A 24,669-nucleotide genomic window follows, 5' to 3' on the forward strand; every position below is an offset into this window, starting at 1 on the left:
TTCCACATTCTGTCTCTCACAGTTGAAGTGTACCTCTGGTGCAAATTACTGACCTCTGTCATCATTTTAAGTGGGGGAACTTGCACAATCGGTGGCTGACTAAATACTTTTTAGCCCCACTGTACATAGATACACTCATATATGTGTGTGTGTGTGTGTGTGTGTGTGTGTGTAAACTCTTTAACAGAGAATATACAATTGAGAGAGAGAGAGGGAGAGAGAGAGAGAGATATGAACTTTGGTGCTGCACTGAAGAATTGCATAAGATAGATTATGCAAAGCTGCCAAAGTCCAAGAGTAAAAAGTGCTCAGATTTTAAATGTTGATGTAAATTTATTGTTGAACATTTTTTTCTTAATGTCATTTACTGGGAACCCAGCTTACTGAACATAGTGTCTAAGCCAGTTTATAGCCCTTAAAATCAGTGAAAAGTAATCACTGATTTTCAGTACCTCTCTGTAACAGGGATTCACAACTAATAAAGCACTGATCAAAGATGAGATCATAATGTGTAAATCCATACTCTCAGGGTTTTACTGTGCTCTTGGGTTCCTAATCTGTTCCCTACAGTGTTTTGTTCTTTATTGAATAATGTTGATCATCTGGCCGCATATAATACTAAACTCTTTAACAGAGAATATACCATTTTAACACATAAAAACACCACAGCATATGTAAGGTGGTCTTACCTACAATGCCATGAAAAAAACTAACTAGCCATGACATTGTCATCTGGGCTGATGACATGTCCTCCTATGGTTGAATTTTTTCAGTTGTCCCTGCCATGTATGTAGCCAAGATGGCAATAATTGGGCCTTGACGGTGTGAATCCACTTGGGTTCTCAAAATAACGAGGAAAGGGTTTCCTTACACCTGTTAATCTGAAAGATGGATTTTGGTGTCAAAAGCACAGTAACTGCAATAAAAAACTACAAAATATCCAGTATTAAATGTATCCGTAAACAACATAAAATTGTTTAAACTCACCGCTTGTTGAGAAGTCCATCTGGAAATCAGTAAGCATGGAATAAAGAGTATGAATTTACACATTTTTTCCTCATTAAATGTACTATGTGGGGTTCCATTAAATTGTTACACATCACATTCTGATTGAAATTCTGAATGATCCAAATTACAGATGGTATAAAAGATGAAGCTAGCCACCATGACATCAGCCACTGGTTAGTAAAATCCTGTTAGGAAGCGTTAAGATGAGTGTTTTCTCTGTTGCCATGTTGGTGTTTTGAATATTGTGTATTTGTGGCTCTGACTCTGACTCTGCACACTCATTGCCAGAAGGTTGATTCTGTTCAACTGGGTGTTGAGGTTTAAGTAGGAGGAACATTTTATCACTCATCCACGTGACTTCTACTATGTCAGATAACTGTGGGTTTCCTCAACCTTATAAACAGTTGGTTTGCATAATTATGAAGATAGCACCACTGACCAACAATGGCCCACGAGCTCAGCTATGATCATTAATATGCAAATTGTCATGACCAATGATCACAGAGGGACAGCTACCTACCGTGCCAACAGAGAGTTGAGGAATGGCAACAATCACAGCACTGTAACATGGTGAAAAATGTACCCTCAGGCCCCCTCCTCTATTCAGAAATGGTTGTTCCTTTTTCATGTAAATAAGGTGGGGGAAACCTGCAGACCGAAGAAGTCACTTGGATGAGTGACGAAACGTTTCTCCCAGTGAAAACGCTACGTCCAGATGAACAGAATCAACTTTCTGGGATGTCTTTACCTGGAGGATTGACCATGCACACTCACTAGCTAACAACTTACAACTGATCAGATAATGAGCATAATCCTCCTCTCTGATTCTGATAACCACTGAGATGCACAAAATGGACTGAATGCTACGCCCAAATGAAATTAAACTGGTTATTGAGCCAATAAATTCATCAGTAAAGCTTTTAAAGAGGTTGCAGGGCGAGGGAGTCAACAGTAGTTTTCCCATACACTTATACAACCTCAGTGGAACCACAGGGCAGATGAGTGAAAGGAATCCAGGTTCAGAAGGATTCCTTGTTGGCTTCACTTTTCAGACCTGTGAGCTTCACCCATTTGCTATACTGTCTATATAACTAAAAAATTAATGGCCATATTTCTAACAGTGACAAAAAATTATCTTCATGTGGGACCCCATCATTCCTAATCTGAATCTGGTTTACAAAATAGCTTTTCGAGGCCTTTAAGGGGGAACAAAATCCCAGCTTAAAACTCTCTGATGTGTCATGAGTGCAGTCCTTGTTTTCTTTGGTCACACTGTTTTTTGCTGCAGTTATTGCACTACTCAGCCTAACTGGACCATAAACCTCATTATTTGGTATTGGCCCCAAAGAATCGTACAGTGAGGCTTCCTATAGTCACCTTCCATTAATCACTCAGCTGTTCTACTGGGAAACCTCTATAACAGAGCTGGAGACACTCCACAGCACTCGTGTTTCTATTTGCTGCTATCATTATTAACATTTTCACCTCTTTCTGTACATTAACACAAATGTGATATTTAAAGGAGTATGTCCACTTTTTTGGAGTTGGGTAATTTATGTTTATAGTTTAATTTATAGTTTAACTCATGCAGAAATGTTATTCGGTTACATGGCTATTGGGCCTGCCTGCTGAAATGGACAAAATAAGCATCTGTATTTGCTTTGCTTAGTTAAAAAATCAACATGTGACGTCAGACATGCAGCAGCTTTATTTACAGCGCATCCATGTTTGAATGGGAACCTGTGAAAACAAAATAGACATTTGCCATAATAGTAAGTGCACTGCTTGAGTCATCACCTGCCTTCAAAAGTGGATCCTGGATCTCAGATTGGGGCTTTGATTATAGTGTCACAGATTCTTTGTTGGTTTGTTCCCACCCACTCAGTATTTAAGCTCATCAAGTCACTTGACGATAACTTGGGACTATCTGTGGTATTTAAAGCATAACCACTTGTTTTGTAGGAGCCTATAGGAAGTCTTGAGTGGATCAGAATGAGTCATCTGTCTTGTTTTAGTATATGCAGGGAAGAATGCATCACTGAATGGTAATAAATGGCAGTTTCCCTCCTCAGTGTGTGACACTGTTTCTTCATTCACAGCAGCAGCAGCTTTGGATACATGTCAAAGGTTTTGACTGTATCTCATGATATGATTTCATGGTTATACCGCAGTATGATTTTATCACTCACTTTGATGCAGACACTCAGATACTCCAGCCTGATGTGCTGCCAGAGTGCAGCAACTTAGCAAACAATATTATACAACATCTACTGGCAAATCCTCGTTGATAGGTGATCCCAGTAACCATTCTTGGGGCACAGGGGACATGCCTTGCTATTATTTAGACCAGGAGTGGGGAACTCCAGGCCTCAAGGGCTGGTGTCCTGCAAGTTTTAGATATCACCCTATAGGTCAATACACCTGAATCAAATGACTAGTTTATTACCAGGCCTCTGGAGAACTTCAAGATATGTTGAGGAGGTAATCTAGCCATTTAAATCAGCTATGTTGGATCAAGGACACAGCTAAAACCTGCATGACACCAGCCTTGAGGCCTGGTTTAGACCATGTTCATTTATTCCCCACCAATTCGAAAAAATGAATGAACCAGAGGAGCATTACTCACTCTAAGTCCATCTTTTTCTCTCACTCCCAAAATATGACTAATGAATCCATACCACCACTGAATCTTTTACACTTGACCTGATTACCAGAAAAGAGAGTAAGTGTGAGCACATCCCAGCATTTTTAAGAGCCAGACCAGGAGAAAAAATATTAAAGTGGAATTATCTATCATTATCTGGCTACAGTTACTATACTTTGATTCTCTAGACATTTATACAAAGGCTGGGTTTTGATGCATGTCTTTGTCAGGCGTGTGTCAAAGAGAAAAAGAGGTTGTTCCTTTCTGAAAACCTCTAATCAGTGCAAATTACTGTTGACCAACAGGGGGAAACAAATCCAGCACAAGATGGCAATTACAACTCTGTATAAATGTGATCTCAGTCAGCAGAAACAGTCTCTTTTTTTCTAGGACAATAACCAGACAAGACTGAAAAATAAGGGGGTGGAGGTTTTTTCAAGGGCTTTCCCCCCTTAGTCTGAAAACTCAGTAAGATATAAGCAAGTTTTTAAAGTTTCAAACTGTGTTGTTGCTGGTTTTCTAATCAATCTTCAGGAAGTGTTGCCCAGTTTTGTTTTCTGTTGTACTTAATAAGATAACAATGATGATTGGAAGGATTCAAGTTCATGTTTTGAACATGCAGAAATGAGGACAGAAAACACTATTTTAAAAGATTAAAGTCCAGAGTTTTATAAACGAAACTAAATTAATTCTTCATCAGTGTCTAAAAACGATCGATGTACATTTAAAAGACACACTGACTGGACTCAGGCAAACACCCAGAGTGCATCAGAATATATGATGTCTATACATGTGCTGAGCCAGCGGGGATGATATTAAATAAGAAATAATACCAAATAATTTTTTGAAAGCAATACAGAATACCAGAAACCAAGCATATGAATAATTATCTGGTGCCATTTATGTGTTTTTCTTTACACTAATTGAACACAGTAGTACCAGGTTGGACCCTCTTTTGCCTTCAGAACTGCATTAATCCTTCATGGCATAGATGCTGGAAGCTTTGTGGACACGGGGCATTATCATGCTGGAAGCAAGCATCAGAAGATGGTACACTGTGGTCATAAAGGGATGGACATGCTCAGCAACAAAACTCAGATTGCTTGTGGTATTGACACAATGCTCAGTTGATACTAACGGCTTCAGTTGCATTAGGATAATGAACTTGTTGTGTAGGCTTTGACTTTTTTCCCCGCAAGCTGTTCTAATTAAAGATACTATTTTTCACTATTATTTGTAATACTAATAATACCTACTGGAAAGCTACCAGAATAGCATTTAATTTTTGATTAAATCACGGGTATCGCCAGCTCTCTTCGACGCGCTTGAACATGGCATTTTTTCAATGAAAGAAATCTCTGATGTTTACGTTCATTGCCATGACGACGGTGTAGGAGGCGGTTCACTCGGTTAGCTAGTGACGCTCAAATAGAGGTATGAACCAATCAGAAAAAAGCTTCGTTGACCGACTGACGTCACCGTTAAAGCGAAAAGAACCGTTACTTGGTTGGTGAAACTCTACAACTGCACTGGAAGGAGGATATGGCTGAATACCAGCGTACTCTTGATTAAATCGCCTGCAGGGCAAGCTTCCAGTCTAATGTTAATAGTGATGCTCTAAAAGCGACCACAGAGGTACTTTTGAGTGGCGCTTCCCTGCCCGTTTGGATCGGGATGTTCTCCAATTGCGGGGTGAGTGTATGCAGTTACCTGACACCACCATAACCCTGATAGGTGCTGTTCTTTCGTATGGACAGAAGCACAAACCGAACTCCCATCGAACTCAGAGAATGTTAAGTTTGCTTTGTGAGGGGAAATTAACATATAAACGGCACTAAAAACAATCTAGCGCATTTTAGAAGTAACAGCGTGGCGGTTAAATATTCGGTATCAGTTGTGGTAGTGTAACTGCTGTCTTTTTTTTTAGCATATTTTCAAGTTTTAGAACAAGGATGCTCATTGCCCGAAGCTATGCTGCAAGGCTGATAACCCCGAACAAACTCTAAAAGTTCGTCAAATGAAGTCTTAATTTTTCTTTTGGATATACGTGTGCGAAGAATACTACCCTAGTAGGTTTGGAAGTACCGTGTTATGACACGTGAAATTTGCGTGCTTGCTGCATTAATATGCTTACACAGTACAGTTTGACGCGGTACTCTGACACAGTGCTACTGTCTTGGCTACACTGCACCGTTACTGTTGACTATAGTAAGCTAGCAAGACAGCTAATTAACTGACCAATACGTCGTGGTCACGTGCTTATATAAAGACGAAATCAGTATCCAGGTTAGTTAATACGCGCTGTATTAAGTTTGTGCGTCGCCTCCTCTAGGGATGACAAGTTTTCGGTCTGTCTATTGCCCCTAAACACCCCACCACCCCCTTCACGGACAGCACCGCAAGCCTCCCATTCCATTACCGAGCAACGCTCCCGGGGTCTGACTGGTTATCTAATCACGCGCGGAATAACGTCATCCCCCACTATTAATGAGCGGCATTTAAAATGCGCGTACATCATATTTTGCATCAAATCGGTCCCTTCAGGAGCCACGTTAAGTCCCACACCGCAGTGCAGCGAGCCTGGCAACACCGGTACCAGCGCCATCTCATCTCAGTGTCAGTGTCATGTAACGCTACACCCCTCACAGAGCCCATCCACCACAGAGCCGCGTCTGTCTTTTTCCATTGTCCTGCAAACGTACGTCAACACAGTACAACATACTCCACTTCATCTGGTCCTCTCTGCTGCTCACGTATTAGCTTTTTGTTATCTGGATACCAGTGTCATATAAACATGTGGCCAGAGTGAGTGGCTGTCAGCCTCCATCAACAATATTGAGCAGTCTCCCTCTATTAGGTACTATTTAAGAACCATCTATTTACTGGGGCTGTGTACAGCTTGCTACACACACACACACACACACACACACACACACACACACACACACACACACACACACACACACACACACACAAATAAAATGTAGTTACTGTTACTGAGAAGCTCAGAGATTCCCATGGAGTCCTTTAAGAGCAAAGTGGAATGCCAGTGAGTGTTGAGTGACCCATGGAGGTCATAGGCGGCTGCTATATTTACTGACTCTGTAACTCGATCGGTGGCATTCTGCAGTGCTGTGCTCACGCTGCTCCCTCGCACTCCGTTACCCACAGAGTCCCAAACTAAACTGGCACCCGGTTGCCTTCTGTCTGTTGGCCTGGCCTCTCAGAACATCAAGGGTGAGCCTCTTAAACCTGCTGCTCTTCGTCCTTTTCTTCTTTTAGGTATCTGCTTGAAAAGTTGGCATATACAGTGCGGGCTGCTCGCTCAGCTGTAGAACAAGGCTCGTCTAGGAGGATAGGGGATAACCTTTCAGAAACTTCTGGAGTTTGCTCGCATGAGTAGAAGAGCTTCTGGCAGCGCACTCACCAGAAATATACAGTTAGACAGTCTTAGGGGAGGGGAGGGACAGGGGAGCTGGGCTTCATAATGAGCAACCTTTCTGGATTTGATAGTCCAACTGGGAGAAAGCCATCAATCTTTAATGGTAAGACATGAAATCCAGAACATGTGTTGACTGCTTGCACGCTCACGTCACGCTCGAACAGCTTGTGTGAAAGTGCAGCAACTTGTCTTGAGAGGCAGATGCGTTCATAAGATGCTTCTTTCTGGCGTCAGGGTGGTTTTAATCCTGTGTGCCTGTGTGTTTCCACAGGAGCGTGTGCATGTGCATAGACTATAGGGGAGCAACAGTAGGATGAGCTGCCCCAGAGCCATCACAGTCTGCAGGGACTGACACACACCGCTACAAATACGGCAGGTAATTACTTCACACAGATGCCTTTGGACACACAACTCTGTCCCAGCTGCTATATCAGTCCTGCTATCATGTCAGCGATTGCAAGGTTTACATGCATCACAGCAGATTTACCGACAGAAAGTAAGGGAAAGTTATAAAAATAAGTTACGTGGTGTGTTTAATCTGCTCATTCAGTGACACACACAAATGTCTAAACTAGAACATTGATCTTGCAAATCAATTTATTCTCAGCTTACAACACTATTATAACATGCACACTAGGGCTGGGCGATGTGGCCTAAAATTCATATTGCGATAGAATTTGAAGCATGTGCGGTAACGATATATATCGCGATATATTCTTTTTTTTCTGTATAATGTATTTTCCACACTATAAGGCACACTTAAAATCCTTTAATTTTCTCAAAAATCGAGAGTGTGCCTTATGTATGAATTCTGGTTGTGCTTACTGACCTCAAACCGATTTGGGCGTGCAGAAATCTGTTAAAAAATGTTTTAGTACAACTTTGGTAAGCCCCACTGCTTGATGGATTGTCAGAGCATTATGGCTGCCGTAGTAAGGAGCTTTGCGGAGTAATCTGGGTCCAAAACTCCGTCCTCCTTCAGGTTCTGAGTGAGAGATTTTTGAAACTAATTAAAACGTACAGCTCTGCGGTATAGTCAAACTCTCTATCGTTGGCCAAATTTATATTGTTTCTATCGTATATAGTTTCTATCACCCACCCTGTGCCATTAAAGGGACAGCTAAAAGGCTCTGATGCCAGTATCATAGAACAGCCTTCCAATATTCAACACATTTCCACTACATTAGACAAAACTGCTGTACAGTGTAGCTTTTATGTGATACAATGCTGGTAACATGTTCATATGTTTCTATAGGGCAACACTTTATAGACATGTGTATGGATTTCTTTTCAGATTTTAGAAGAACAAAGGATGGTATAAAACCAAGACAAAGCCATAGAAAACAACAGTTTTTTCAGATGATTTTTAAAGCGGACTAACATTAACTGTGTTGAAGGGATTATTAGAGAGCGAGAGACTCACTGAATCCTATGGGAGAATTCAGTGAAGGCAAAAGTGGTGGTTGCTGATTCTTTTAAAACCCAGATTTTATACCAAACTTTAAGCAGTTTTCTGGTAATTTGAATTAAGGCAGGGCAATATGGCCAAAAATATTTATCACGACATATATTTGAAAATTATATATAACTGACGACATAACAGATGCCAGACAAAATACTTCACAACTCCACAACTTTATTAGTGAAAACACCGCCCATCAATTCATCTTCACTTAAACAAGCAGCTATATAAAAATTTAACAGTGCAAAGGCAAATTCCTTGCTGACAATTTAACCAAAAGGCATTTTCAGTGGAAATGGGCTGACATATCCTGAGCATAATCATGTATAATATCCACAAAAGTTTAGAAGAGGTGCTTTGCAACATGAAACTGCAGTGAGCCAAATAAATAAGTCAAATACGTATTTTTCGGACCATAAAGTGCGCAGGATTATAAGGCACATTAAGCGAAACAAAACAGTCAGATAAGTCAAACTTTACTCAGCTCATTCTTCTTGCTTCCTCCACTTCTGTACCATTCATTCATTAATGCTGAATTCTCTCGCAGCTGCTCTATTCCCATGTTCTACTGCGCAACTGATAGCCTTGAGTTTAAAATGCGCTTCATACGCATGTCTCTTAACAGGTGCCATTTTGGGGTCCTTATACACACACAATACGGTAATGTTATGTTGAAGCACAGTACGTATTACTCTGCGAGGCTCCTGACTACGGTAGCCGTAATACTCCGACAATCCATCAAGCGGTGCAGCTTCATAGCTTACCAAAGTGGTACTAAAACATTTTTTAATAGATTTTTGAGCGCCATGAAAATTAAAGGCTTTAAGAGTACCTTAAAGTCTGAAAAATACTGTAATAACGACGGCCCACTTGCATGTTCTACAAAAAACAAAACAAAAAAACATACGTAAAAATGTGCTTTGGTGGGTATCTGACAGACAAAAACCAAACCAGTTCCACATCACTGAAGTTGCACCATTTTTTCAAACCAATTCAGGTTCATCTGTTTCATTCAACGATCCGCTTTTGCCCTTCTCATTCTCCATCGCCGCCATCGTCTTTCCGCCATGTGCGTATGAAAACAAAGGTTTTACCCATATTCTATTGCGATATTTCATTTTCTTATCATTGCCTAACATTATGCCGGTATACCGTGAATGTCCCTAATTTGAATGCAAATAGCCACTGAGTAGCAAGACTTGCTTTTTGAAGGACTTTGACAAAGGTTTGAATCTAAAAAAAAATGAAGCCAATATGAAAGTGCTTTTTTTTCTTCTAATGGCAGCAGGGGGCAATTCCACTGGTCTGGTTATACAAAAGTCTATGGAAAAACAGCCCCATGTTGCAGTTGATCTGCAACCTTATTTCTGGTTGATTTTGTTATCTTAATGGCAAAAACTGACCTTGCTAACTTCACAGTGGATTTCAGTTGTGTCAGGAGTAAAATCGATCCCAAAAGTTAGAGCGAAACAGTAAAGAAAAGTTAACCCTGGAGAAATGTACACTCTATCTGCCTTTAGGGGATATACTGTCATTTTCATTATTCTCTGTCATTCATTTACTATTACACTGGTAGATGTTCATGACCTAAAGTCATAAAATAATAAGGTCAGTGTATGTCTAAGTAATGTCAGGCTTCAGACTGCTTTAAAAGCTTAGTTTCAGAAAGTCTATACTATTGACTCTGTATGAAGCCATTGAGAAGGGATATTCTAACATGAGCATCTTAGGTGCACAGTTCTGGCTGTGAGCCCAGAAGCCTCACCAACCTGGTATTCTAACCTTCTGTTTATGTGGCACAGCCAATCAACAGGATGTCTTTATGCATAAAAAAACACAACTGTCAGCTTTTAATTGCTTGTACTTTATAGTGTTTTGCCATAAAACAGATCAGTGCTAAAAATAAGTGGACTGAGAATTGATCCCTGCAGAACACCAGTTCACAATAGATCTTTAGTAATTGAATAGTGTTATATATCAGTCTGACTGAATTATCAGTCATACATATTTTTATGTGTCAGTTTCTGTTTCAGTGAAACATCAGCGTCAAAAGGAGCTGGATCAGCACAGGAGACTTAGCAGTATGTTGGTTTTTGCTTGAATTGGGCCAGTCTATAAAGTGTTTATCAGCAGCATGAATTACTGGATAAAATACTTTCAAATCTAAAGTAATCCAAGGCTCTGACAGTGCTGGTGCTTTATTCTGTTTGAACTCTGAGCTGGGAGTTTTAACTAGTTACGCTTGAGCTTGTCCAGTGAGTCACTTAGTGTCACTCAGGCAGCGGGCTGTCAGAGCATGATAGGTGTTTGTTTGGCCAATTATTATTTGGCCACTATTATTATTTCAATTTGCTTAATGAATGAAGAATTACAGCAATCAGCTGCACAGACTGGAGCATTAATCACTGTAGCCCAGATCCCATCCTCTTTGAGGTCACTGCTGTGTGTATGGCCGCAATGTGAGTCATCCACAGATGGTAGTAGTGATGAATGCTAATTGGTCTGTTCTTCTTCAGATTTTCATATTGCATAGGCTCGGTAGCAGATACTGTGAAACTCTGGCTCCTCAGTTGAAGCCTTTGAATGCAGGGCTTTGGGGCTGTGCCCTGTTTTGGGGTGTTTCATGTATGTTCAAGGATGGAGAATGAAAGGTGACTGAGATGTTAAATTCAGAGCTCTTATAGTTTCCACGGGCCCAGTTGGAGGGCCCCGGGAACAAGCAAAATTGTAGATGTTAATTTTTTTTCTTTCATAGCATTTTTAGGAACCCAGTGTTTTTAGTTGCTACTTTAATTTCATGGTTTATGCAGTGTATCATCTTTGTGCCAGCACTGTGCATTCCTCCAGTTCATTTCCTTTTCTACTTTGTGCAGCGCTTTAAATGCTGCATGTACACAGTACTGCACTGCCGTACACACAAGATGTGGCTGAGGTCAAAACAAAAGTGACTGGTATCTAACGACTAGTTAGGGACAGCTGGCAAAGGTGCAGCTATGGCCTGTTGGAATGGAGGAGTACTTGAGCCTCTTTTAATATGCTTGGCAGCCAGTTGTTACAGGCACAGAGAGGTAGGGTAGGGTTGTCAGTATGGCCTTCAATGGCATCAGCATGTTCTTATCTACTCACATTTCAGGGTATATATAGCAACCAGCACAGCTCAGAGACAGTCACTCACATTCCTCTTGTTGATTCTTAACATCTTTCCCTTTGAGAACCAAATTATTTTCTGAATGTCTGTGAAGGTTCTCAGTCATCCAGGTCATCGTAGTCAAAGGAGCTTGCAAAGAAAAGTGTCTGGACTTCTTTAAGTTGCTTGAAGACGTTTCACCTCTCATCCGAGAAGTTTCTTCAGTTCTAAGGTAAAATGGCGGAGATGCTTGGAGAAAACTCTCCTGAGTTTTTCTGATACACTGGCTATACAGGGGATGACAATGTTGTTGCAACATTGGAGAGAGGTGGCCTCCTTGAGTCTTCTATATGCTCACTATTGACTTGGAAATTCAGCAAAATTAGGCTTTTTTGTCGCTGTCTATCTTCTGAAATTGAGGATCGAAACTTAACCAAACCAAGTAGCTGAAAGAGGGCCATCTGACCTCAGGAAATCGCATGATAAGGTGGGGCCAGGTTTCACAATGAGCTCACCCGAAACCCTGGCTAATTGGGACCCACACCCATTTTCACACCTTGGCTCAGGTGATTAGAGGATCATCAGGGGTCCTTTTGTCCCTCTTTGGGGGGATACTCCCACTGGGTTTAAATCCGGGACTCTCCGCCATTTGACCTTAGAACTGAAGAAGCTTCTTGGAAGAGAGGTGAAACGTCTTCAAGCAACTTAAAGAAGTCCAGACGCTTTTCTTTGCAAGCTCCTTTGACTATTTTCTGAATGTTTTCTGCTGGCATGTGCTGAATTGTGCTGCTACTGCTGGTCGGTTTATACTGAGGTGATGGCAACACTGCAGTGTACTGCTGTGAGGGCCAAATAGCCTTCAGTTTACTAAGTTCACATATTTTACTTGTAAATGTGGTAAAGGTGGTCTGACAAAAGTCAGTATGTCTGTTCTTTCCTTTCTAAATGTCAAATAGCTTGTTCATTTGCAGCAGCGAATGAACTGTGGTTATGAACAGCTTGATGTTAGCAGTGAGTTTTCAGATGGAAAATCTATTCAGTTACCATCAATTCTGTGGGGTAGTTTGGTGTCTTTCAACTCCTTGGTTTGGTTAAGTTTCGATCCTCAATTTCAGAAGATAGACAGCGACAAAAAAGCCTAATTTTGCTGAATTTCCAACTGAGCATATAGAGCACTCAAGGAGGCCACCTCCGCCCAATGAGCTAACCTGTGCAGTGAGCTGCTCTAAATGAAACAAAGTGGGACAATGGAAGCTGCTGTTCCTAATTGTCCGGCATCCTGAAGACTTTACTCCATGAACTGCAGATGATTAACATTTATGCCAGGAATGAACAAAATCATTTTGGGAGATAATCTTTTCTTTGTAAATGTTTGTAAATCTAAAGTAAGAGGGTTTTTTTGTTTTGTTTTTTTCCCCCAACTTTTTTTTAGATAAGTTAACACATTGTACTTTATGCCTTCTTCTGATGTATTTGCAAGTTATTAACTGTTATAGTTACCATTGTCTTGTTGATGGAATTAATAATAGGTACATCTCCCTCAGACTATGACTTGGCTATCAACAATTGGAAAATAAGTGTAAAACAAATATTTGATTGGTTTGAGTTAAACAAAACGAATCCCCTTCCAGATGCAAATGAGGCAGTGACCAAGATGTCAGGCTGAAGAACTGATTGCCATTCAGACTATGAGGACATCAGTAATAGCACATGGAAGTGGGAGGTGTGGGATTGGCAGTAGTCATAATAATCTGGTTTGGTTTCTGGCCGCCCCTCACTGAGCCTTTTAACAGAAGTTTCTTCTTGTTAAAAGGGAGTTTTTCCTTCCCACTGTCACCAAAGTGCTTGCTCCTAGGGGGTCATATGATTGTTGGGTTTTTTTCTCTGAATGTATTATTGTAGGGTCTACCCTACAATATACAGTTGGATCCTAATTGGGAAAATGTTTTCTGTCTGTGGAAACAGAGCCTGAACCAGCAGTGAGTTTCACATAGAATTTACACATAGATTTCTCCTCAGAAATGCACTGACTCAGCCTGCCATTTACTACAGTACAGTACACAGACACACTCCCACTCCAGATCAGCCCGAGTGTCTGTACTGATGTTACATTCATGCAGTACCACTCCAAGGCACGGTGCCTTTAACGTCCTGCACCATCAACAACACTGGTGGATAGCGGAAGCTTCAGATTGCTTCTTCCCTCCACCAGTCCAGGGGCACAGCCTGAGAGGACAGTGGGTGTGGGAGGAGATCTTACTCACTGACTCTTTTAGAATGACAGCATGAGCACATTTTAGTCCTATTTCTCTCTTTGTTTTTTTTTTTTGTTTTGTTTTGTTTTTTGTGCGCCTTCATAATAACAACAGCCATTTCCAGAGGCTTTATGTTTTTATGGCAGCCCATCCATCCTTTCATCTTATTCTTATTAACGTGATATCTTTTAAATATCTTAAGGGAAGTACGGTGAAACAGTCATCTGAACTCAAAGAGAAATTGTGGTGGTTAGAGGTGAAAAGTCAGAAAATATATATTTGATACCTTGTTTTTGCCAAAACTCACCAATCAAGACTCAAGACAGGGAGCCTGGTTCTTAGAGACATAAACACGTCAAAGATTATGACATGTAGTTATTATTTTGTGTAGTCTTATTTTTATATTTTTATGACAGTATGTTTGCACTGAAGCACCGCAGCAATTTCCTAATGTTGTAAACCTGCTCAACATTTGGCAATAAAACCCTTTCTGATTCTGATTCTGATTCTGATTCTGAGTATTCAAAATAAGGCCCATGTGTTTTTGCCTCATGCTTTTCAGCTGGAGATTTTAAGTCTAATACTCAGTAGCTTGAGAGCGAGCCTGGTTCTGACATAAACGGTAGTAACCAGACCGAAAAGCAGCGCACATTTCGCTTTATTTCGGTGCTTTTTTTTTTACTGAGATGTCATACACTTTGGATTCTAGCCAATCATTTTACCTTTGCAAGCGTAGTAGGCGGGCCCTGGTACGTACGTTCTTTTAGAGCAGAGCTACAGATTAAAAATGCCCAAGGCGAAGCGGTCAAAAGTCTGGCTGTACTTCACAGCAAAAGATGAAAACTCAGCAGCCTGCAACAAGTGCTTTAAGGTGATACTGTGCAAAGGAGGTAACTCCTCGAATCTGATGAAACACCTGGTGACGCATAGCATTTTTTTAAAAGCTGAGAAATGTACCGTATTTGATAGCTTGCTGCGAGACCTCACACCGAGCACATCTACTGCGGGTGTGGTGCCTGTTATCGGTCCCGGAGTTAGCAACATCCCCCAAAAACCCGAAGAGGAGAGTCCTGGCCCCTAGCCCTGCCAGTGTAGCAGAAATGCTGACGGATGATGATGGCAGCAACAGCCGTTCTTCTCTGCGAGAGTAGCTTCATGTTGTTCGTGTGTAATTTACGTTGAGTAGGCTAACCACGTTATTACATTAATGCATGTAAGGTGAACTAGCAAACACCATCGTAGTTACATGACGCTGTCTTCTTGTTTGATGGCAGATACTCCCTTCACCCTGGCCAAAAAAGCTAAAATGACCAAAGAAAAAGTGGAAAACAGCTAAACATGAGAGGTTTTTGGACAAAGTTTGTTTTCCCATTGTTTAAGCACTGCTTCCTGCCAAGAGTGATACCATATATGCCCTATAGCTGCAGAAAAGGCTAACATTGTTATCTTTTTACAAAAAAACAGCTAAACATGAGAGGTTTTTGTACAAAGTGTGTGTTCTTCATTCTTTAAGCACCGGTTCGAGCACCGTTTAAGCACCGGCACCGTTTCAAAAGTACCGGTTTGGTACTGGTATCGGATAAAACCTAAACGATACCCATCCCTTGTGACCAGTGGATTAAACAATAGTGATGACAGGGCCTTTTTTGGTCAAAGCTTTATGCAGGTCTCTAAAATAACTATCAGTAGGAGCAGAGATCAGTGAGAAAGGGAGACTTTACCACTCATTAGATTTTTGAACACACGGTCACATGTGGGCCCTATTTTTCTGTAGATGTTTAAAGATGAACATGTATACAGTAAATATGTATGCAGTGGCTTCTTCATCAGAACCGAGGAGTTGAATGTTCAATGTTCTGTTGACCTCAGAGGAAGTGCAGAGCTTGTTGTTGTTCAGCTCTGGTCAGCACAGCTACTAATAAAGTAACTTTAATAGTGAAAGCCAGATTCACCCCAGCTCCTACTTTCATACTGTGTCATGTTGCTTCTCGCTGATGTGTGCTCTGATCTTTGCCGGAAGTAATGTTGTTGCTCTCCTCCCTCCTCATGCATTCCATGTACACACATGAAAAGGCAGGGAGATCCCAGAACAGAGCCAGGACACTAAATATAAAGTAGTTCAGAAAAAAAAAGATCAGGCTTTTGTTGTTGAGGTCTTCTTCTGACTGTAGTGGTCCTTTAACCTCATGTTTTACTAAGAGGCCACAGACACTCTGTGTTTCCCCAGGGAGAATTATGGCGTTGTCTATCAGTGTTGTTAGTTTGGGGGGGGGGGGTTAAAGTTGATTTGATTTTTTTCATCTTTCAATTACCTCTAGTGAAAGGAAGCTTCTGAGCCTGGTTTTCTGAAACCTCATCTCCTTCAGTTCTTTGCCAGCACGATGCCAGCAGTCACCTGCTGAAATCCTTTCTTGCACTGCACTCATGCAGTCACTTGTGCTACTCTGTTGACAGCTTTGTTAATACAGATTTAGTAGAAGCCAACCAGAACAGCCAAGTCTTTCACAGTAGTACAATGTTGTTTTCCTCTGGCCTCCCATATTAGATTCTATCTCACCACGTTCTGACTTTCCAGTTGCACAGAGACTTGTTAATCAGAGGGTTTTCACTTCCTTGGTGGCTCTAAAAGGGAGGAAAAGAATGCAGAACTCTGATACTTAGTGTAAATTGGTCATGGAATATGCCCTGCTGTTACTTTTAAGTCCTTTATGCGTTGGTAGCAAGCAAACAAATGCAGCTTGTTGCCCAGTAGCTATGGTAACTGCTGGTTATCACAGCCTCAGGGGAGGCCAAAAATGCAGAAGTAGCCAGAGTGCATTTGTGTGTGTTTTTGCTCGTGACTCTGCGTGTGTTGTTGTTTCCGTGGAGACATCGCTTCAGAAGTGGGATCTGTAATTTTCTTATCAATCCACAGTGTCCATGATGTATGATGCGACTTGTTGTTCGCACTCCACTTTTAGTGGCTCGCCCACAAGGCGAGCCCAAACTTGTTTCACTCAGTTGCCCTTTGTCTTTGGCTGCGACACAGCTGCAGGATTACAGAGAGGTGCGTGCATTTGATGGGTACGCAGAGGTTCAGTTCAAGGTAGAAAGGGAGCCATCATACAGGAAACTTCACAGCCCCACACAACACTGGTAAAACCACAGAAACACATGTGAAATATTTATTTTAAGGTGCTTTAAGAATTCTGGAAAATCCCTCAGTATAACTGCCCACGGGGGAGCTTACATGAGAACTAAATAACTTTTTACATTACCTATATGTTTTTACCCCTACCCAGGACACCTACATTTGAAAATATGACAACTCAAGAAGAAGGCAACTTTAGGATTTTCAAATTCATGCCATAAGTGCATCTACTGAAAATCTCAGACAAATTTGAATCTTCAATTCAATTCAATTTTATTTATATAGCGCCAAATCACAACATAAGTCGCCTCAAGGCGCTTCATAGATACAGAGAAAAACCCAACAATCATATGACCCCCTATGAGCAAGCACTTTGGCAACAGTGGGAAGGAAAAACTCCCTTTTAACAGGAAGAAACCTCCGGCAGAACCAGGCTCAGGGAGGGGCGGCCATCTGCTGCGACCGGTTGGGGTGAGAGAAGGAAGACAGGATAAAAGACATGCTGTGGAAGACAGCCAGAGGAATCTTAGTGACATAGTGGTCATAGGATTTTCAGTTTGACGCCATAGATCTTTCTGCCAGGAGGATGAGGAGTAACTTCCTGTTTGCATTCACATTATGAATAAGAACATTGCTGGGTGCTTTCAGTTGCTCCCTTATCTCGAAAGGGGGTCACAGTGGATGGATGTTTGTTTGACACAGCTTTAATGCCAGAGGGATATTCTTGACATATCCTTTCTATTCATTTGGTAATAATTTGGTACTGTTATTTGGAGAATGCTATTTTATGACTGGGTTTGTGTTTCTTCCCAGAATTGAAATGGAGATCTTTCACATGTAAGGCAAATGTGCCAACCACCAAACCATGGAGCCACTTCACCAGCACAAACAGTAGCATGATGTAAGGACTAGGAATGTGCGTGAGTAGTTGATAGGCAACTAATCATCGCTATTTTCACTAGGCATACTACACTTTTTAACATTGTCCAATTAACAATCTTAAAAATGAACTTAATATGCGAGCATTTCTTGCTTTTAGACTAGTCTGTTAATCACCTTTTTTCCCCCAGCTCGTTTAGTTGACTAAGAAATTAGTCGCCAGGATCATTTTTAGTGAGAACCAGGTTGAGGGTGGTAAAACAGTAACTACATCAATAAGCTATATTTGTGTGTGTCATTGTTTTTTCTTATGACAACTAAGTTAGAAAAGTCTTTGACTTTTTTCTGATGTGTTTCTTACGGGTTAGGAACGGAAACACATCAGAAAAAAGCAACCACAAAGCAAAGCAATTTGGAGTAATCCAAATTGCTTTGCTTTGTGGATGTCTGCCATAGCAAACTGAGAAAAAATGTCAGCAAAAATTTCACTTATTAGCAACTAACTGTTGCTTACATAGCTTATGTTTACATGGATTTTTTTGTATATGCCGGTTACCGATGTCGGACCAAAGTAAGCTTACTACTGTACCAGTCACAGTATACATATGTGGGCGATCGTGGCTCAAGAGTTGGGAGTTCGCCTTGTAATCGGAAGGTTGCCGGTTCGAGCAACAGTCTCGACGAGACCGACAGTCTCGGTCGTTGTGTCTTTGGGCAAGACACTTCACCCGTTGCCTACTGGTGGTGGTCAGAGGGCCCGGTGGCGCCAGTGTCCGGCAGCCTCGCCTCTGTCAGTGCGCCCCAGGGTGGCTGTGGTTACAATGTAGCTTGCCATCACCAGTGTGTGAATGGGTGGATGACTGGATGTGTAAAGTGCTTTGGGGTCCTTAGGGACTAGTAAAGCGCTATATAAAATACAGGCCATTTACATATGTCACTCAAAGGTTCCTCTTGTGATGGAGTACCTGCTCTGTAATATGAGATGAAAAAAAAGACATCAAAATGAATGCTCTAAAAACTAAGACGTGAGAGTTAAGTGTGGAGACAGGAAGAAGAGGGGGATTTCCTTAAAGGGTTATAAGAGGTGTGAAAAATTCCTGCAGTTTGGAACTGTCTGATGGTATGAATTAGTTAAAAAAAAAGAGCTGTGCTCATTGTTGTTTTACATTTACAATTTCTATTCAATTCAATTCAATTCAATTTTATTTATATAGCGCCAAATCACAACATAAGTCGCCTCAAGGCGCTTCATAGATACAGAGAAAAACCCAACAATCATATGACCCCCTATGAGCAAGCACTTTGGCGACAGTGGGAAGGAAAAACTCCCTTTTAACAGGAAGAAACCTCCGGCAGAACCAGGCTCAGGGAGGGGCGGCCATCTGCTGCGACCGGTTGGGGTGAGAGAAGGAAGACAGGATAAAGACATGCTGTGGAAGAGAGACAGAGGTTAATAACAGATATGATTCAATGCAGAGAGGTCTATTAATACATAGTGAGTGAGAAAGGTGACTGGAAAGGAAAAACTCAATGCATCATGGGAATCCCCCGGCAGCCTACATCTATTGCAGCATAACAAAGGGAGGATTCAGGGTCACCTGGTCCAGCCCTAACTATATGCTTTAGAAAAAAGGAAAGTTTTAAGCCTAATCTTAAAAGTAGAGATAGTGTCTGTCTCCCGAATCCAAACTGGAAGCTGGTTCCACAGAAGAGGGGCCTGAAAACTGAAGGCTCTCCCTCCCATTCTACTTTTAAATACTCTAGGAACAACAAGTAGGCCTGCAGTGTGAGAGCGAAGTGCTCTAATAGGGTGATATGGTACTACAAGGTCATTAAGATAAGATGGGGCCTGATTATTTAAGACCTTGTATGTGAGGAGCAGGATTTTGAATTCAATTCTGGATTTAACAGGAAGCCAATGAAGGGAAGCCAAAACAGGAGAAATATGCTCTCTCTTTCTAGTCCCTGTCAGGACTCTTGCTGCAGCATTTTGGATTAGCTGAAGGCTTTTCAGTGAGTTTTTTGGACATCCTGATAATAATGAATTACAGTAGTCCAGCCTGGAAGTAATAAATGCATGAACTAGTTTTTCAGCGTCACTCTGAGACAGGATATTTCTAATTTTAGAGATGTTGCGCAAATGGAAGAAAGCAGTCTTACATATTTGTTTAATATGTGCGTTGAAGGACATGTCCTGGTCAAAAATGACTCCAAGGTTCCTCACCGCGTTACTGGAGGCCAAGGTAATGCCATCCAGAGTAAGAATCTGATTAGATACCATATTTCTAAGATTTTCAGGGCCGAGTACAATAACCTCAGTTTTATCTGAATTAAGAAGCAGAAAGTTAGCGGCCATCCAGGTCTTTATGTCTTTAAGACATTCCTGCAGTTTAACTAATTGGTGTGTGTTATCTGGCTTCATGGACAGATAGAGCTGGGTGTCATCTGCATAGCAGTGAAAATGTATGCTATGTCTTCTAATGATACTGCCTAAGGGAAGCATGTATAATGTAAACAGAATTGGTCCTAGCACTGAACCCTGTGGAACTCCATAATTAACCTCAGTGTGTGAAGAGGACTCTCCATTTACATGCACGAATTGGAGTCTATTAGATAGATATGATACAAACCACTGCAGCGCAGTACTTGTAATACCTACAGCATGTTCTAATCGCTCTAATAGGATATTATGATCAACAGTATCGAACGCTGCACTGAGGTCTAGCAGGACAAGCACAGAGATGAGTCCACTGTCAGAGGCCATAAGAAGATCATTTGTAACCTTCACTAAAGCTGTTTCTGTGCTGTGCTGAGCTCTGAAACCTGACTGAAACTCTTCAAATAAACCATTCCTCTGCAGATGATCTGTTAGCTGTTTGACAACTACTCTTTCAAGGATTTTTGATATGAAAGGAAGGTTGGAGATTGGCCTATAATTAGCTAAGACTGCTGGGTCTAGAGATGGCTTTTTGAGTAAAGGTTTAACTACAGCCAGCTTGAAGGCCTGTGGTACATAGCCGATTATTAGAGATAGGTTGATCATATTTAAGATTGAAGAATTAATTAATGGCAGGACTTCTTTGAGCAGTTTTGTAGGAATGGGGTCTAAAAGACACGTTGATGGTTTGGAGGAAGTAATTATTGAAGTTAACTCAGAAAGATCAATTGGAGAAAAAGAGTCTAACTTAATATCAATGGTACTAAGAGTAGCTGTAGATAATATTACATCTGTGGGATGATTATTGGTAATTTTTTCTCTAATGATAAAAATTTTATTTGTGAAGAAGTTCATGAAGTCATTACTAGTTAACGTTAAAGGGATGGTTGGCTCAAAAGAGCTCTGACTTTTTGTCAGCCTGGCTACAGTGCTGAAGAGAAACCTAGGGTTGTTCTTATTTTCTTCAATCAGTGATGAATAGTAAGATGTTCTGGCTTTGCGGAGGGCTTTCTTATAAAGCAGCAAACTATTTCTCCAGGCTAAATGATGATCCTCTAGATTTGTGACACGCCATTTCCTCTCCAGATTACGAGTCATCTGCTTTAGGGTACGTGTTTCAGAATTATACCACGGAGTCAGGTACTTCTGATTTGAGGCCTTAGTTTTCACAGGAGCTACAGTATCCAGAGTCGTACGTAGTGAGGAGGTGAAATTATTAACAAGATAATCGACCTCTGTTGGGGTAGCGTTCAGATAGCTGCTTTGCTCTGTGTTGGTACAGGGCATTGGAGATGATAACAGTGGGTGGATTATATTCTTAAACTTAGTTACAGTGCTTTCAGAAAGACATCTACTTTGATAAAGTCTACTCTTCACCGCTGTGTAATCAATTATTGTAAAAGTAAATGTTATCAGGAAATGATCAGACAGGAGAGGGTTTTCAGGAAACACTGTTAAATGTTCAGTTTCTATGCCATATGTTAAAACAAGATCTAGAGTGTGATTAAAGTGGTGGGTGGGTTCTTTTACATTTTGAGAGAAACCAATTGAGTCTAATAACAGATTAAATGCCATGTTGAGGCTGTCATTTTTAGCATCTACATGGATGTTAAAATCACCCACAATAATTATTTTATCTGAGCTCAGAACTAAATTAGATATAAAGTCTGAGAAATCAGACAGAAACTCTGTGTAAGGCCCAGGTGGACGATAGATGATAACAAGTAAGACTGGTTTCTGAGTTTCACAGCTGGGGTGGACAATGTTAAGCATCAGGCTTTCAAATGAATTAAAAGTCTGTCTTGGTCTTTCATTAATTAATAGGCTATGCATTCATTTAATTTTCCCTCACATTTTTATTACTTCTGTTTACGCATAGTAATGTGTGAACTACTGTGCTGATAAAGATGCGGTGGACTTACCAGCTTTAGCTGATGCCAGTGGATTTTTTTCCATGAAAAATGGCGTTGCTATCATCAAAGTCTGGTCTGAGCTGTGAAAATCTTGTTTGGTTTGTTTTTAGGCAACAAATTGTCCACTCAAATGCTTGTAATGCAAATAACTGACATAAGCACAGACACATTTTGGGGGGGGATAAACAGTGTTAAAAAGAGAATAGAATCAGAATTAGGGCTGGGCCATATTATACCGTTCACGGTAATACCGGTATAATGTTAGGCAACGATAGGAAAATGAAATATCGCGATAGAATGGGAGTAAAACGCGCATGCGCAGTGCCTTTGTTTTCATACGCACATGGCCGATTGTTGAGTGAAACAGATGAACCAGAATTGGTTTGTAAAAATGGTGCAACTTCCGTGATGTGGAACTGGTTTGGTGTTTGTCCGTCAGATACACGACAAAGCACATTTTTTTGCAGAACATGCAAGCGGCCGTTGTTATTGTCATATTTGTCGGACTAAGATGCTCTTAAATCTGGGAGTAATCTGGGTCCTAAACTCCGTAATCTTCAGGTCAAACAACACTGCAGCATCACTTAGAGTTAAAAACTGTCTAAATTCTTTCATCTTTAATAAAACGATCAGCATTGCTGCTTTACCAGGTGTAACTATGAAGTTTAACTTCCAGGCATCCATGAAAACTAAAGTTATTACATTTAACGGAGTTAGACGTTAGCAGGAAGCTAGCGGAAGTTAGCTCGCTAGTTTCGCTAGTTACCTAAGCATGATATAGCATGTTCTGACTGAGAGATTTCTGAAAAAAATCAAACGTACAGTTCTGCTATCACTTCCAACATAAATGAAGACAGGAAACTAAACAGCAGTGACGTTTGTAGGGTTACTGAAGTTGGGCTAGCTGGTATATAATGATGTGCTACGTGATCGCTAGCGACACAGCTATGTTAGCATAACATAAACAGTGAAGCTGGAGGACGAACACTAACACTTTTCCACTTATAAAAGTTAACGTGAAGGTTCTTCATGGTTAGAGACAAATGCAATCGCATGGCAGGATGTTGTAAACTGACCAAACTTCAGTCAGGAGAACAACTGAGATAATCCATCCACAATATGAGGTTAGTCATTAATAGACTGCAACAACATGGGAATAGAGCAGCTGCCAGAGAATTCAGCATTAATGAATCAATGGTACAGAAGTGGAGGAAGCAAGAAGAATGAGTTTAATAAAGTTTGATTTATCTGACTGCTTTGTTTCGCTTAATGTGCCTTATAATCCCGTGCACCTTATGGTCCGAAAAATACATACTGCACACTGCAGTTTAATGTTGCAAAGCACCTCTTTTTAACTTCAGTGGATATTATACATGGTTATGCTCAGGATATGTCAGCCCATTTCTACTGGAAATGCCTTTTGGTTAAACTTTCAGCAAGGAATTTGCATTTGCACTGTTACATTTTTATAAAGCTTTAATGTACATAAAAACCAGCTTCTTGTTTAAGTGAAAATAAATGGAAGGTTGTCTTTTTGCGCTAGTAATGTTGTGGAGTTGTATTTTGTCTCGCATCAATTATATCGTCGGTTATATCGTTATCGCAAATTTTCAAATATATATCGTGATAAATATTTTTGGCCATATCGCCCTGCTCTAATCAGAATACTACATATAAATTACTGAAAATGGCTGAACTAGTTTTTAAATAATATTCATATATTACTGATTAGGTTGCAATACATAAAAACAATTTAAGTCAGTGGTTAGACTTGATACTCTGCTTCATGTAACCTAACCACTTATCCTGATTACCAATGTTAGGGTAATTGGATCCAGATAACGGTAAGATACCCAGGGTACGCTGAACTCATGTCATACAGGGCCTAGGCCTTTTGAGTCACGTTAATATGCGGTACAGGGTCAGCGATTTTGGATAAAAATAAGAACTTTTTGCCTGGCACTTTTGCAAAGCCTAGTGTGGCAGGAAACCCTATAGCTAACAAAAGTCCAAACAATTCATCAAATGCATAGAGCCAGCAGGAAAAGAAACCAGGAAACACTCGGGAGCAAGAGATATAACGTCTACCTGTTAAAGACACAAACAAAATATAATAAATAGTCACACTAGTGAGAAGGCGAATATGGCACAGGTGAACTCAGTTAAGATAATAATGAGGCTGGGAAAACAGCAAAGGAGGGAAGTAAAAATACACAAAGCCACATGAGAAACTAATCCTTCAAAATAAAGCAGGATGTCATCTGAAAGAGGACTCGGATACACATGTTAGTGGGGGTATCATTTCATTCAGTTAAGTGTAAATATTTTGTTAGTAGTGATTAGAGGGATATACGATCGAGGACCTTCAACAT

General features: G+C 40.7%; 1 protein-coding gene across 5 annotated transcripts in view; it reads left to right on the forward strand.

Annotated features, from left to right (window-relative positions):
• Positions 1-5,088: 5,088 nt before the first annotated feature.
• usp2a (ubiquitin specific peptidase 2a) overlaps positions 5,089-24,669 on the forward strand; it is a 58,481-nt gene continuing 38,900 nt past the window's right edge. Inside the window, exons 1-3 of one of the 5 annotated variants that reach the window (XM_085479123.1) lie at positions 5,089-5,344; positions 7,366-7,470; positions 17,882-17,984. The gene's annotated coding sequence lies outside the window, so the exon portion shown is untranslated. Of the gene's footprint in view, positions 5,345-6,768; positions 6,890-7,131; positions 7,198-7,365; positions 7,471-17,881; positions 17,985-24,669 lie in introns of those variants that run through there. The other 4 variants (XM_085479124.1, XM_085479120.1, XM_085479121.1 and 1 more) reach the window with 4 other exon arrangements.

Source organism: Copadichromis virginalis, linkage group LG14, assembly GCF_057382275.1.
Source record: "Copadichromis virginalis isolate Kocher_CV1m ecotype Utaka linkage group LG14, C_Virginalis_male_GT1.1, whole genome shotgun sequence".
Classification (NCBI taxonomy): Eukaryota; Metazoa; Chordata; class Actinopteri; order Cichliformes; family Cichlidae; genus Copadichromis; species Copadichromis virginalis.